This window comes from Ixodes scapularis, unplaced genomic scaffold, assembly GCF_016920785.2.
Source record: "Ixodes scapularis isolate PalLabHiFi unplaced genomic scaffold, ASM1692078v2 PGA_scaffold4__175_contigs__length_147842914, whole genome shotgun sequence".
In the NCBI taxonomy this organism is placed as follows: Eukaryota; Metazoa; Arthropoda; class Arachnida; order Ixodida; family Ixodidae; genus Ixodes; species Ixodes scapularis.
Window position 1 is genome coordinate 132,485,432 of NW_024609879.1, and position 14,480 is coordinate 132,499,911.

Genomic DNA, 14,480 nt, shown 5'->3' on the forward strand with positions numbered 1-14,480 from the left:
GGAAGATTCATTGGTGGATCCTCAGGGATGCGCTAGCATGACCATTGGGAAACACCACAAACATCCCCTTTGCAAAACGCTAAACGCTGACCCCTTCACCTTTCTGTTTCGGCTTTCTCTTTTGCTTCCTCTATTTTTCGCTGCCTCTTCTTGGCTTCGTTACGGGGTCAGTGTTAGCATTCCCCAAAAGGGAGACGTGCGTGGCATTTCCCTAAAAGTCATGTTAACGCGTTTTCTGAGGATCCACCAATGGATCTTCCTTTAATTTTTACCGCCTATTTGGAGCAGCAAAAGTACTTGGTTCACACTCCTTCTTATGGCACAAACCAAGGCATACGCACTCCGCAGACTCGCCCCAGCATCCGCGCGCGCCTATTGGCTTCCACCCCATGACGTCACGTCCCTCTCGCCTCTTTGCTACTCTCCCCCTCTCTACGGGGCGCGCTTCCCTCTCCACCCTTTCGTCCACAGACGGACGCCGTCAGCCTTTCCCTGTCATGTGAGTACCAACGCGCATTAATAAAAAAAGACAATCATGAATGATCAACGAAAGTTGTCCGGACATCTCTGCCTAACATATACTCTTGCACAAAAGCCGCAGTTTATTTTGAAAACTTTACTGTAGTGTGGAGATCAACATTCACAAAGTTTCCGCTCCTTGTTACACACACCACGCGCGCGCGTGCACCATCCCGCTTTGGAGCTGTGCAACGAGTTTAACGTTGAAAGAATTGGCATATTCTGCTTTTGATATTGTTCACTGTGTCACAAATGGCAGAAAACACACCTCCTTTCATCGAAATGTTGCGATTCCGCCGCGTAATAGCGAGGCAAAACTTAGAATATTTCCCGACCTGCAGCCACGAGCGGCGGCCATGAGAAACACGCGGCGTGACGTCGATAGGGAATCTTGTAGAAAGATACCAGGTTGTGTGAATACCTGCTCGATAAAAGGTAACTTTTCTAAAAATCTTGTCGTTCCAACATATATATAAATGCGTCAAAAACTTGGTATCATCGACAAAACCTTTATTATACGGAGTTTTAGTGGCGCCATCTATCCTCCTAGGTCCACAAAACCGCGAACAGCCGCCAGAAGCCAAAGGGGGAGGGGACAGGGCCGGACGGGTATGGCCGGACCCGGATGAGACTTTCCTCCTTTCACCATATTGTTCGCGCGGCACCCGCCAGCACGTGGTCACGCGGTCGCGAGCGGATGAGTTAATGCTGCTCGCTGATGGCTCTAAAGAGAGAACTTTTCCGATACCCTGCGCCTACCCCCTCAAAGTCACTGCGCACGTGACCCGGAAGACGATGTACGAGTTGAGAGGCGGCAAAAACTTGGATCTTTTTTCTTTTTTAAAATAAAAACTAGGGTATCCAGGCAAAATCTATTTTCTGTAGTTCACTACAGAAGTGTCAGGCATCAACTTCCACGATTATTTAAGCAAAGCTCTGAAATTGTTGCACAGCTCCTTTAAAAAGCCCATAAAAAATTATTTTTTTTTTCAAACAGTTTAGTCAAAGCACGCGTGTCAAAAAAAATTACGCGAAAAAAATATTTTAAAGCAATATCGACTGCTCGAGACGCGATTTGGTCGGTAGTCACCTCCTTTCCACTTGTTTTCTCTCTCGGCATTTCGGGCGTCTGGAGGAGAGGGGAATCGGCTTCACCATCACGTTGAGGTGGAGAGAGTGTATGACCATCTCGTTAAGGCGGAAAGAGTGTATGATCATTTTGTGACGTCGTGGACTTTGAGCGCAAAATTTAAAACAAATCTCGCGCCGTCAATACTGCTCCAAAAATTTACTTTTTTGCCACGCGTGTCCCAACCAGATTGTTAACTTTTTTTTTTTAGAATTACTGCAATATTTCTATTTTTCGAAGTATTGATCGCGGCAGAATAGCCCCGTTGAGCGCGCATCTTAACGAGCATCCGTGCATTGCGGAGAAGCAATACCCGCAAAAGCGTGCTCCGCGGGTGTTGTTTCTCCGCAGTACATCGTTGCTAAGCAAGAAGCGCGCTTAACGGGGCTGTCCCGCCGCGGTCAACACTTCGAAAAATACGAATATCAGAGTTCATCTCGAAGCGAATATCGAACACCGTATTATTCAAAACTGCTGTTCGAAAATACGAATATTCGCAAAACACTACAGTTCTTTTATTATTTCTTATATCTCCGTTTGCGTCTTTGATGCGCTTAGCCGCGCCATCGTATTTATTTAAATTTTTGCGTTGGTAGCAAGGGGCCGCGGTCCGGTCTTCACTGTAAAGACCTCGGCCACCTGCGGGCCAGTCTGAACGCCTCCGCGGGCCGAGTCTGACTTGCGGGTCGGGTTTTGGAGGCCCCTGCCCTAGAGCAAAGACAGTTCAGCCATATGTGCTCAGAATTAATGTTGCTATTTGACACCAGATTTTGCCAACGTGCATGACGGAAGCTGCATGCTGTGCTTTCCGCCATCCTGTCAGAGCAATTGTGAAAACAAAAAAAATGACTGACTCCCTTCCCCCCCCCCTCCCCCCCAACCCAAGCCTCTCAAGGGCAACTTTTTTAGGGTCTGGTCTGGGCAGTGCTTTGCCCGTGAACCCCCCCCCCCCCCCCTTCCAATTTGTATAGAGGAAACATCTGTGGCACTGTATACTGCTGAGATAAGATGTTTTTTAGAAGTTTTTTTGAATGGATGATAAAGCGTGTTTCCCCCAACCAAGCGCATGCGTGGACATGGTGAAGGGGTCGAGATATGTATTTCTTCATTTTCTGGACATTTCAAATATAGTTGTGAGTGGCGCCTGTGTGTGTCTTCTTCCCTGCGTCCATGTTCCTTTTCTTTCTTTTTTTGCGCTTTACACAATGCTTTATCACGTTCATCAACTAGCCCAACTACAAGTTCATCTACAGTAGCTGGTGTACTGTGCAATTCACGGGTACGGACACAGCCGTCCTATAACACCCCGTTTGGCCGGAACGATTTGGTAGTCATTCAATGTTTGTCTTCCTTTCCTAAAAAAAGTGATTATTTCGCCGCCCCTTCCCCTTGCCTACGCTACTGATGTGCGCAAACACCATATTCACGTGAGTTGAAGTGCCTCCCGATGTATCGGCGTGACGTTATAGGGTTTCATTAAAAAGATGTAAAAAAAATGTGTAACGGAAGCGTGTGGCTGAAGTGCTTAACGGAAGTGCAAAGGAATCGTGTAAGACATTTTCCCACTAAATTCCGCAGGGAAATTGAATTGGTGCCTAATTATGCGCCAATTCAAGTTTACCCCAAAATTAAGGGGTGATACACTACCCCGCGAAATTCAGCAAATAAATCGGTGCATCAGTGTAAAAATATACATGAGAGATGTGCACATGTACCGGTATGAATCGAATACCGGTTGTCATGTGAAGATTATGGATGGCGCAGTGCTATTCGATTCGATTCGCGCACACCTAATATACATAGATTCGAGACTCACTCAATGAGTTCAAAATAGGTAACCCATTCTCTGTCTCCCCACTTCATCCTTAAGGTTTTACTTGTTTTATACATTTCCAATACTGCGAACCTTTAGGGTAACGACAAAAAAATAAATAATTTGTAAACAATAAAAAATAAAGCAGATTTATGCACTTATGTGAGCCCTGAGACCTGTACTGGCAGTGTGTTCGCACTACACAAAATTAAACACATTTTACAAGAATGCATGTTTTACGCAGACTAAGGTACACTAATTTTGTTTTTATTGGAACTATCGGCGAGGAGCTCGTTTATTTATAACTACTGTTTGCCATTACAGGAAGCGGCGGAAAATGGAAATGCACAAAGAACAGTGACGTCCGTGTTGTAGATCTCTAAGGAACACGTATCACCAAAACACAAAAAAAAACTACCCAATTTATTTCTAAGGACTCTTGGTAACAAAAACGAAGCAAAGACCTGCTGACAAGGACCACATTATGACACCCAAGATACCCAGTCTGACCGCTCCAGTCTGGGAAAACGACTCAACGACACAGGTGGCAATTCCGCTGAATCGTCCTCGACACCTGCCGAGGTACCGGCAGCAGAAAATGATGCCTTGGAGGAGGGGTTCACAGAGGGAGTCCTAGAGGGCTTCATGCTTCTGGAACACCATCGAAATCAAACAACGGAAGTCCCGGTGTTCTTGACCCCCATCAGCGAGACACAGCGCCTCCAACAGAAGAAAACCGTTGGGCCCCATATACGCCCTCGCTTCACAGCCAGGTGCGGTGTCCTGCTTGAAGTTGCAGAAGTTGCTTCGGCGAACAAATTCTTGCACGTTCGTACTCTTAGGAATATTCCAATTCAAATCACCATACCGAATAGATATCTTATGAACTTCGGAATAATTAGGGAAGTACCCCCGTGGCACACGGACACTGAATTAGCAGAATTCCTTTAGCCGGAAGGTGTCCTCGCGGCCCGCCGCCTCTACCGCCGTCATGGAAAGCCTGGTGACGCCGCAAAAGTGTCAGACCGTGTAATTCTCACGTTTCATCTAAACACGTAACGTCCGTTGAAAGTCAACCACGGGTTCACCCGGCACAATGTCGCTGAGTACATTGAGGCACACCCAGGCGCTTCAATTGTCAGGCACTCGGCCACATCGCTAAATTAAAAAAAAAACGCTCACAATGCAAAAAAAGAAAATTAAAATGCGGTGAATTAGGTTTAACCAAGGACTGCAAGGGCGAGGCACCTGTAAAGTGCGCAAACTGCAGTGGAGAGCACCAAGCAGGTTATTCAAGCTGCAAAGTACGCCTGACTGCTCTGAAAAAGACCAAGATCTTTGTACGGGGACCACAGTCGCACCCCCCGACCAGAGATGACTTTCCTTCCCAAGCATCCTACCCACCTCTTCCACCTCGAGATCAAGCAAGCCGGCGCCTCCCCAGGAACACCTGAGGATGAGAAAGAACAAGATCAAGCACACTCCTTCGAACGAGTACATGGCATCACAAAACACACGTCCAAGTGAGCCACCGCCTGCCTCATAGATGCCAAGCACTTCTGAGGCACCTCGATCCTAAATCTGGCAAGCGCATCATACAGCGACGCAGTCACTCATGTTTCCCCCGTTCAGGAGTCGCCTTCGGCACAATGACGGTCAGCGACATAATAGGTTTCGTTTTTTTCTCTAATTCGAAACTTCATTTCACAACTTTCATCGTACACTTTAAAAAAAAAAATAAGGGAGGGAGTTTTCAACCTTCAATGGTAGCAGTGATGGGGAGCTCGCGTCAGCCTAATGGCTGATGTTCCCTCTTTCGAAGATAATTTAAAACGAGCTACAGTCTTGAAGAGGAATGCTGGAGGGCTACGTTCTCGTCTTTTTGAAATTATGCAGTTTATTTTCAATAGAATTTCCGAATTCTAGCGGTTGGTAAAACGCGTGTGTAACCAGGTTTTCGACTTTCTAGATATGTTTTCCAATCTAATCGAAACTCTAGCAGTGGTCAGGCATTTCTTGCTCTTCGAAAGGATTTAACATATATGTCGTATAACATTTGATCACACCCGAGTAATGAGTATGTCAGCGTCACTGTAAGCAAGGGAAACCTTTCACTCACTGTAATCGCCGCATCCTTTGCTCAATCAGCTTCCTTTCGTGGTTGACAGATTGAATACTATCATCAGGCAATGTCCTCCGACAATTTTAGTGACGGGTGACTTTATTGCTCATAATGCTGCATACGTTGTGCAAGAAGGACATGCCGTGGAAGGGAACTTCTAGAATTGAACTTTGCGTGCTAAATGACGGCACACAGACATTTGTTCGTGGCACACGTTGCAGTAGTTGTCTAGATGCCTCATTTATGTCATGTGATCTCGTGTCCTGGACGTCCTGGTTTACAGACGTCGAGACCTACGATAACAACCACACACCTACCTACATCACAATGCCTGGTTTACAGCCCGGAGTCAACCGAAATTCTTTCGTACATTCACTGGGCGTGCTTTAGGGATAACGTAGAATAAAAGCCACAAACCACGAGTTCATATAATGCATTCATTTCTATCATTCAGCAGTCGGTAATTGAGTTCAAGCGGTCAGTCCATCTTCCCTCTTCGCGCACATTGATAGATGCGGAGTACGAGCGCCTCCGTGCAAACCGGTGGCGAGCAGAACGGCGAGCATTGCGCATTAAGCTACCTGAAGATATTCGGGTTGATAGACGAACTCAAAAACATATCCGCCGTCACTTGATCAAGCTAGGTCATAAAATGTGGAGAAGCGTTTGTGCTTCTTTTGATCCTCGTGCTCCCCTGACACGATTGGCATATCGCGCTTGGCCTGCGATTTCCACCGCAACAAAAAGCACCATTCAATGCTCTTGCTATTTTTATTTGCGACGGTCAATTCTAGACATTGCAGAAGACTTCTGCGGTTCTCTAGTACATTGCTAACAGTGTAGCGTCAGTCTGGCAAACGCGATCCTTGCAAATTCACCTGGCCAATATCAAAGCGAGATGGATTATATATCCTCACCGCCCAATGACTGGAGCAAGTTCTTGCGTCACTTAACAACTCTTCTTCATCCGGAAAAGACGGAATTACCAATGACACGCTTGAACACCTTGGACATGAAGGCTGTCCATACTCTAAAAATATTCAATGTTTCCTGGTCCACAGGCAAAGTTCCAGAAGAGTGGAAAGCAGCCTGTATTGTGCCTGTAGTCCCTGTACTCAATATTGGAAAATCTTCCCTTGATTTGAAATCCTATAGTCCCATTGCACTCACGAATTGCATCGGAAAATGCATGGAGCGCATAACTCTTTCGCGCCCAGAATGTTTTCTAGAGTCGAAGTTATTATACCCCGATGTTATGACCGGCTTCAGACAAGGCCGGAGTTCAATCGACAATGCAATGGATCTAGGTACTCACGTCGTAGATCAAAAACTTCGTGGCAGAATAGAAATAGTCGCGTTTCTTGATGTCACAGGAGCATTCGCCAACGTAACTCATTCAGCAGTTTTGCAGGGATATGAAACAATGGGTATTGGGGGTCGTCTTTATTACTGGATGGCTGATTACCTTCATACTAGAACAATCTTTATGCGGATGAAAGAAGGGTACACTACACAACATGTGCCGAAGAAAGAATTTCCCTGGGGCGGGGTTTCGAGTCCTGTGCTTTTCAACGTGGCTCTTAGTGGTATCTCCGACGTTGTCTGGAATTCTACTCACATCATGCTTTACGCAGATGATACATGTCTCTGAACATCTGCTATTTCACTTAAGAGCATAGACTCGATTGCATAGTACATGTATTAGCGTGTCTCAGTTTTGGGCGATGCGTGGGCTCAAAATATCACCTGAAAAGTCTACCGCTATTTCCTGCACAGGATGAGAATGGGTCGATACCCGTTGAAAGCGAATGGTACTAGGATTCCTTATCCTAGTACCACACAAATTTCTTGGATTTTTTTTATTTACCGCGGCCTAACTTGTAATCTCCTGTTTGTCCATCTCAAGTTCAAGTTATCTTCGATCATTTACTAGCCTCGACCGGCTTATAAGTGTAACAGCGCAAAAAACTTCGAAAGGTACCCTTCTTCACCTGTGCGGTAGGTTATTCGTTGTTATTCTTCGATACTGCTTCCCAGTATGCATGGCCTCAGTCCTACCAACAAGAAGAAGCTTCAATCACAGCAAGCATCGGTACTAAGAGTTTGCGTTCCTAAGTGTACACTAGATACTATAGCAGAGTCCCACCATATATACCGTAGCAGCTCTTCGTACCCAGGAGACCCTTCGGTGTCCCGGAGCGGTGCTTCTACAACCGTATTCCTCAAGTGACACTTGATCACACGCACATTATACCGACATCTTTCCAACATCAAAATCTAGTCTCCACGCCCCCATCCATGGTCATTTCCTCCTGTCAAAATATACAGCACTATCCCTGAAATTACCAAGAACTCGATGCTACCCAATGTCGCTCTTCGACAGCTATCTTTGTCTTAAATCCATTGCTCTTGAACACTGCTCTTCATGCCACATATACACTGAAGCCTCCACAACACTCAACCAGTCATCCATTGGTATAGAAGTCCCCGCGCATTCCATGAAAGTTGGTTACAACCTCTCTCACAGGATGCCATCGACAGCAGCCGAGCTTGTAGCTATACGTGAAGCCAGCCCTAAGATACATATCCTCACAATACCTGCTCGTTCTTGGTCAACAATTACCGACTTTAAAAGATCTCCTTTAATTCCTCCAGCGCTCATATAAGAAAAGCCCAAATGGTCAACTATTATTGGGTATTGTTAAACTACATTGGGACGCAGTTGTGCAAGCCATTCATTGTGCGTTGAGTGGGATCCCAGTCATTGCGGCGTTCCAGGCAACGAAATGGCTGATGCTGTGGCAACAAACGCTCAAAACTCCATTCACAAAATCCAAGCCCGATTTACTAGGTCAGGCACAAAAAGAAGAGTAAACATAATGGGGAAGACTATACCACGCGCCTCTGGGATGACGCTACCGATCAATGCACTTACGAGCTATCGACCCTCATCTGACGTTCTGTGTACCCCGCGGTCTCACTCGACGACGCCAAGCTGTGCTCCACCGAATGCGCCTAAAAGCGGCCTGCACTAACCAAGACTTATATTGCATAAGAAGAATTAAACCGCCAGACTGCTCTAACTGCAGAATTACAGAAGATTTAAGACAACACGTCTTGCTGGTCTGTCTTCTGCGTGAAGATGAACGTAAACAACTGTGAAGATGAACGGAAACAACTGAAAAAGGAGATTCAGCTGCCTCCCGGAGAGGAACTCGGCCTATGCAAATTATTGGGTCCATGGGAAAACAAGTTCAGATCCAGTTCCCCAGGCTCTGCTATACTCCGACGCAGACTTGTACTCGTTATTAAAAAAAAAAAAAAATATTCGATTACAATTACAAGTTTTTGAGCCACAAATGTAATGAATTGCCGTTACAAGTTACTTTCGCTGAAAAGTAACGAATTACTTTACTCGTTACAATACAAATAACTTTCACGTTACTTTTCTCGTACCCTCATCAAGCAAACAACAGAAACAATTTTTACATTTTCAAAAATGTTCTGCAAAACTACTTTCCATTTTTCATACGCCCGGATTATGGTAGTTCTTGTAAACATAAAGTATTGTATGTAGGAGAACGAATGTATATGGCACTCCGTTTACTGCTGCAACCACACCCGCCATCCCGCTAGCTTACAGCGACCGGAAATGTTCCCTGGAATTCAGCAGAAAAATCTAGCCGTGCGTATGCTCGGTGCGGCGATATACCTACGCAAGGACATCAAGATAACGCCTACTTTATGTTGTCCTCTTGATCTTTTTTTTTTTTTTTTTTTTTTTTTTTTTTACATATTAGTACATGCCTTGCGCGTTTTTTTCTGTACTTCTAGCAACCAATGATAAAAAACGGGTTATTTTTTTACAATGTTTTCTATTTAGTTGAACTTGCTATATTTATGCTACTGAATTGCCTGCTCATATGCGGAGAGCAAGTTCGTCTGCTTCTTTTGCAGGGGTTGCGGTGACGTCAGAAAGCCGCCGAGCTCTGATTGGCTCTGATTGAGGGATAGTGGGTAGACTTCAAGGCAGCCTGCTTTGAGGACTACCCACTATCCTGTCGATCAAAGCCAATCAGAGCTTAGCGTCTTTCTGACGTCACCACAACTCCTGCAAACGAAGCAGACGAACTTGCACTCCGCATTGATCCAGTTTCTGAATTGTGTTCATATTTTTAAAAAGTAACGAGTATAGTGAAAGTAATCCGTTACCAATATTTTGTAACGAAATTACATCGCAAGTTACTGTTGCAAAAAAGTAACTTGGCAATTACAAAAGTACTTGAAAAGTGACGGATTACAAGTATTTCGTTATTTGTAACGGATTACTTCCCAACTCTGCTCCGACGCTGGCCGCAGCGAACGCAGCGTCGCAGAACGTGCGCCTTTCACTGGCCGGCGAGCAGGGGCCCTAAACTCGTGAAACACAAAGTTGGAGCCGAAAGTTCGCGGAACGCGCCGATTGGATGTTGGCGAGAAAAGCGCCAAGTCATGGTCGGGATTGTCCAATCGGTGCACTCCCTCAACTTCGGCCCCAACTTCGTGTTTCACGAGTTTAGGGCCCCAGGAACTCGATATCTGCGACCAATCGGCATCTGTGTGCGCTGCGCCCACTGATCTCTATGGCGCAGTTCAGCGCTCGTGCAGAAGCAGACGACGAGAGCAGTCGACATTCGCGGTACCATTTCTCGGACCTCTTGCTCAAATGTCTGCCATATGTTTAACAAGAACGCAAAGACGGGGGTTACATTTGCTCTCACTGATGAAAATAATGTACCCCTGGTGCTGGTAAAAGCGAGATCCTAGGGGAGGTTGGGATCTAGCTCGAGCCTCGAATATTACATTTTGAAAGCGTCTTACGTACATTCTTGCGCAGGTTTGGCTCCCCGTAGTAAGTGTTAAAGTATTGTCTCACGTAAATTGTTTCTTTTTTTTTTCTTTTTTTGCTACGTGGTGCTTTGTTGATATTCTTTTAAAATACACAGAATAAGTATTACGCTCCTGATAGCCCCTGCCTTCAGTAGCTCTTGGATGGAGACTGACGACTCCCAAAGACTGCGGTTGTTGTTGTTGAATTATGTTTCTTGGTGAGATGAATGGTTCGCCTGTTGTTGTTGTTTCTTTTTTTTTTTTTTTTTTGGGGGGGGGGGGGGGGACCTAAGACAGGTAGGAGGGAAGTGGAGAACTTGGGGGTTTAGGGGAGTGGGAGGAGGGAATGATGTAAAAAGAAATTAAATGTGATGATGGGTCCCCGTCTCCCTGATGTAACTTATCAGGGAATCGAGGACTGCTTTCCTGTGCTGCGGTGTTCCCTGGGGTCGGGACCACTCCTCCAGCATCGCCGGTTTTTCCTCTTCCCGAGGGGACTAGATCGTTTTCTTCCTCAGTTCCGGGCCTGCACAGTTCCAGAGGAGGTGGCGTAGTATGGCTGTGTTCTTCCCGGTGCAGGCCTTGCGTCTGGAGCCCTTGAGGTCGACGAGCCTGAACCTCACTCGTTTGGCAGGTGTGAATGCTGTTCTGGACCTGATCCGTCGGACTTGCTTTTGTTTAGGAATGCCGCGAACCACCCTAGGTTTGAATTCGAAAGGTTTCGATATTTTCGAACCGAAGTGATGTTCGAAATCGAAAGGTTTCGATATTTTCGACCGTACGGAGGTTCGAATTCGAAAAATTCGCAACTTTCCAAAATTGTGGGGTTTCGAATTCGAAAAGGTCGAAGCTTTCACGATTTCTAGAAGTTCGGGTGCGACAGAGGAGTACGATTATTTCGAATATTTGTTTACTTGAGGTTCAATAAATTTGAAGATTTCGAACTTTCCTAATTTGAAAATCGAGAGATTCGAATGTTTCGAATTTATTTGGATCTAAAATTTAAAAAAAAATGTCAACGTTTCGAATATTTGAAGATTTCGAATTTCTTTCTAGCTAAAGTTCGAAAAGGTCGAAGGTTTCGATTCTCTTTTAGGGCTAAATTCGAGAAAAAAACTTCGAAGGTTTCCAATTTTTTTGAAGTCCAAGTGCGCAAAGTTCGAAGTCCGGTTTTCATGTTCCGCCACAGTTTCAGTTTCAAATAACGTTTTCACGCATCAGTGGTTTTCACGAAATCAGGTTTAGAAAAGTTCGGGTGTGATATTTAGACTGCGCGAAGTTGGTCACACAATTAAATGAGACGGCGAGTGTCCAGGGTGTGCTAAAATATTTGCCAGTGCAGAGTGACGTGTGACAATAGATCAGTAATTGTGACCGCCAGCACGGGGTGGTCATTAACGTGCATCACGAAGTTGTGATCCTACGAACGCACTGTTTAACGATACTCATCCAGTTCGAAACGGCCCGGGCCAGGCAGGTGGTTGAGGCTCAGAAAAACCTTGAAGTGATCTGGAAAACTGCCCCCCTACCCCCTTGCACGCTGGTAGTAATCCGATCTAGGGTGCCTACATGTTTCCGCCGCTGCAGAAACATGTAGGCACCCTAATCTGATCAGACGCCGCTCGAGTGACGCTGGCATATAGTAAGTTTAGTTTGTACATGATGAAAAATCCTGAGACTGGGAATGAAATTTGAAAGAAAAAGTGTAAGAAGGCAGAAAGAAGGAGACAGGACAACGCCTCAAGCTCAGCCCTGGGAATGAAATTTGAAAGAAAAGGTGTAAGAAGACAGAAAAAAGGGGACAGGACAACGTCTCAAACTCCGCTCAGGACAACGTTTCAAACTCAACTCAGCTGAGTTTGAGACGTTGTCCTGTCCCCTTTTTTCTTTCTTCTTACACTATTTCTTGCGAATTTCATTCCCAGTCTCGGGATTTCGCATCATGATCAATATACACCAGCTCGCCTGCACCTGGACAATCTTTTTTTTGTAATTACTTTGGAGGTTTATTTTCTGGGGCAGAAGAAACGCCGAGCAAAAAGCACAGAAGCTGACGCAACTTGAGGTCGAGGAGCATTCTACCGTACCAGTGGCGTCGGAAGAGGAAAAACGGGGGGGGGGGGGGGGGGGGGGCTTTGGTGTCTCCCCCCCCCCCCCCCTCAGATATTTTGGTCTATTAAAGAAAACAATACGGGGAAAGAAGGCATGATCGAGCTTATTTTAATCTGAAATTATATATACATATGTATAGCTATACTGTCGCTCTTCACTGCATAAAAGATCGCGTAAGCGCGATCCAAACCAACGCTTCTTTTTGCGCCTGTAGGTCGTGCGGCTGCGGATGTGACGTATTTTCGTGACGTCGCGCCGCTTCTTCGCTCCTTCCGGGCGCGCATAAAAAAGTTGGTTGATTTCAACTTCTTTCTCAACGCGCACGAAAACGCGCGGTGACGTAGTAGGGCGCTCCTGTGTCCCGGCCAATCGGTGGAGGGCAAGCTAGTTCCGGCTCCGCGTTTCTCGCCGTCTGGCTGCCCTCTCTCCCCCCCCCCCCCCCTCTTTTATTCTCTTCCAACATGACAACGCGATCTCTCTCTCTCTCTCTCTTTCTCTCGCCGTCTGGCCGGCCAGTCTGTCGCAGTTGCACTTTGCTTGTGCGCTCGTGCCTGCGACTGCGTGCGCGCTCGCCCGAAGTTTCACCCGTCCAAACCAAAGCGCACGGTTCTGACTCAGAAAGCGCGCCCGGAAACAGCAAAAACGCCACGAAATACGTCACATCCGCAGCCGCACGACCTACAGGCGCAAAAAGAAGCATTGGTTTGGATCGCGCTGTAGATGGTCATTGTTAGAAACTCATTGTCAGATGGCACTCCTCTTCACATGCTCGGTGGCTCGGAAGTTCAAAGCTATGTCTTTTCGACCTAAATAACTGTGCCATTGGTAAAAATAATCAATAAATAAACATAACAATAAATGCAAAAATAAAAAGCTGGAGAGAAAAAAACAAGAATATTGAGAACCTGCAGGAAGTGTTGTATTCTTGCATATTCAGAGGCCCAGAACTATGAAACAAGTTTCTTCTACCAAAATGTGTACAAGCCAAAAGAAACACGTCCCAAGAACGTAAAATGAGGCAAAAAAGGTTTTTTATGACTTGCTGAATTTGAAAAATTTTAGAAATCTTCCCCCATGAGTTAATTTATTCCTCCAGCGTGAAAAAAACAATAAATACATTATTTTGTATTCTGCAGATGGTAATGATATGTACTGTCTCTGGTGTTAATTTAAATGCGATACCTCAAACAATGTAGGCGAAAACAATTATCAAGTTTAGGGCATCATTGCTCGTAGGTACATGTTTGGATATTTCTTCGAAACTCTCTTGAACAACAATAATCATATCTTAAGACGACACTTACCTCGGCTATACATAGATCATTCTTAAAATGTTTAACATCTCTACCATAAATAGCTTCGGATATAGCGCGCTTCAATGGCACAAACGACAATTGTCAAAAACCGGTCGTCCTTCCTCGCTCCTTCGGGATTTTATTTCTTTAAAACCAAGCATGCCAGATCATTGAAATAAACGGCATTGTCTTCCGCAAGGAATGCGGCACCGCAAGTAAAATTGCGAAAAAAATAATTACGAATGTACCTCACTGCTTGAATCCAAACGAAACCGCCCGCCGGTCTTTCGAAGTTAGACTAACTTCGAACTTTTACCCTAAGAGGTCGAAGTTCGTCGACCTTTTAACTTTTCAGGAATCGGAAGTTCGACAATTTTTGAATTCTTTAGATTAATAAGTTTAAGAGTTCGAAAATTATCAAATTTCTTAGCGTAGGAAGTCGAAAGTTCGAAAAGCTTCGAACTTTTTAGTGCGAGAAATTCGAAAGTTTGAAAATCAACGAATTTTTTTGTCTATAAAGTTTGAAAGTTCGACAAGCATCGAATTTTGCAGCGTAATAAGTTCAAAATTTCGAAAAGCGTCGTCGAATTTCTCGATATGGAAAGTTAGAAAATCAAAATC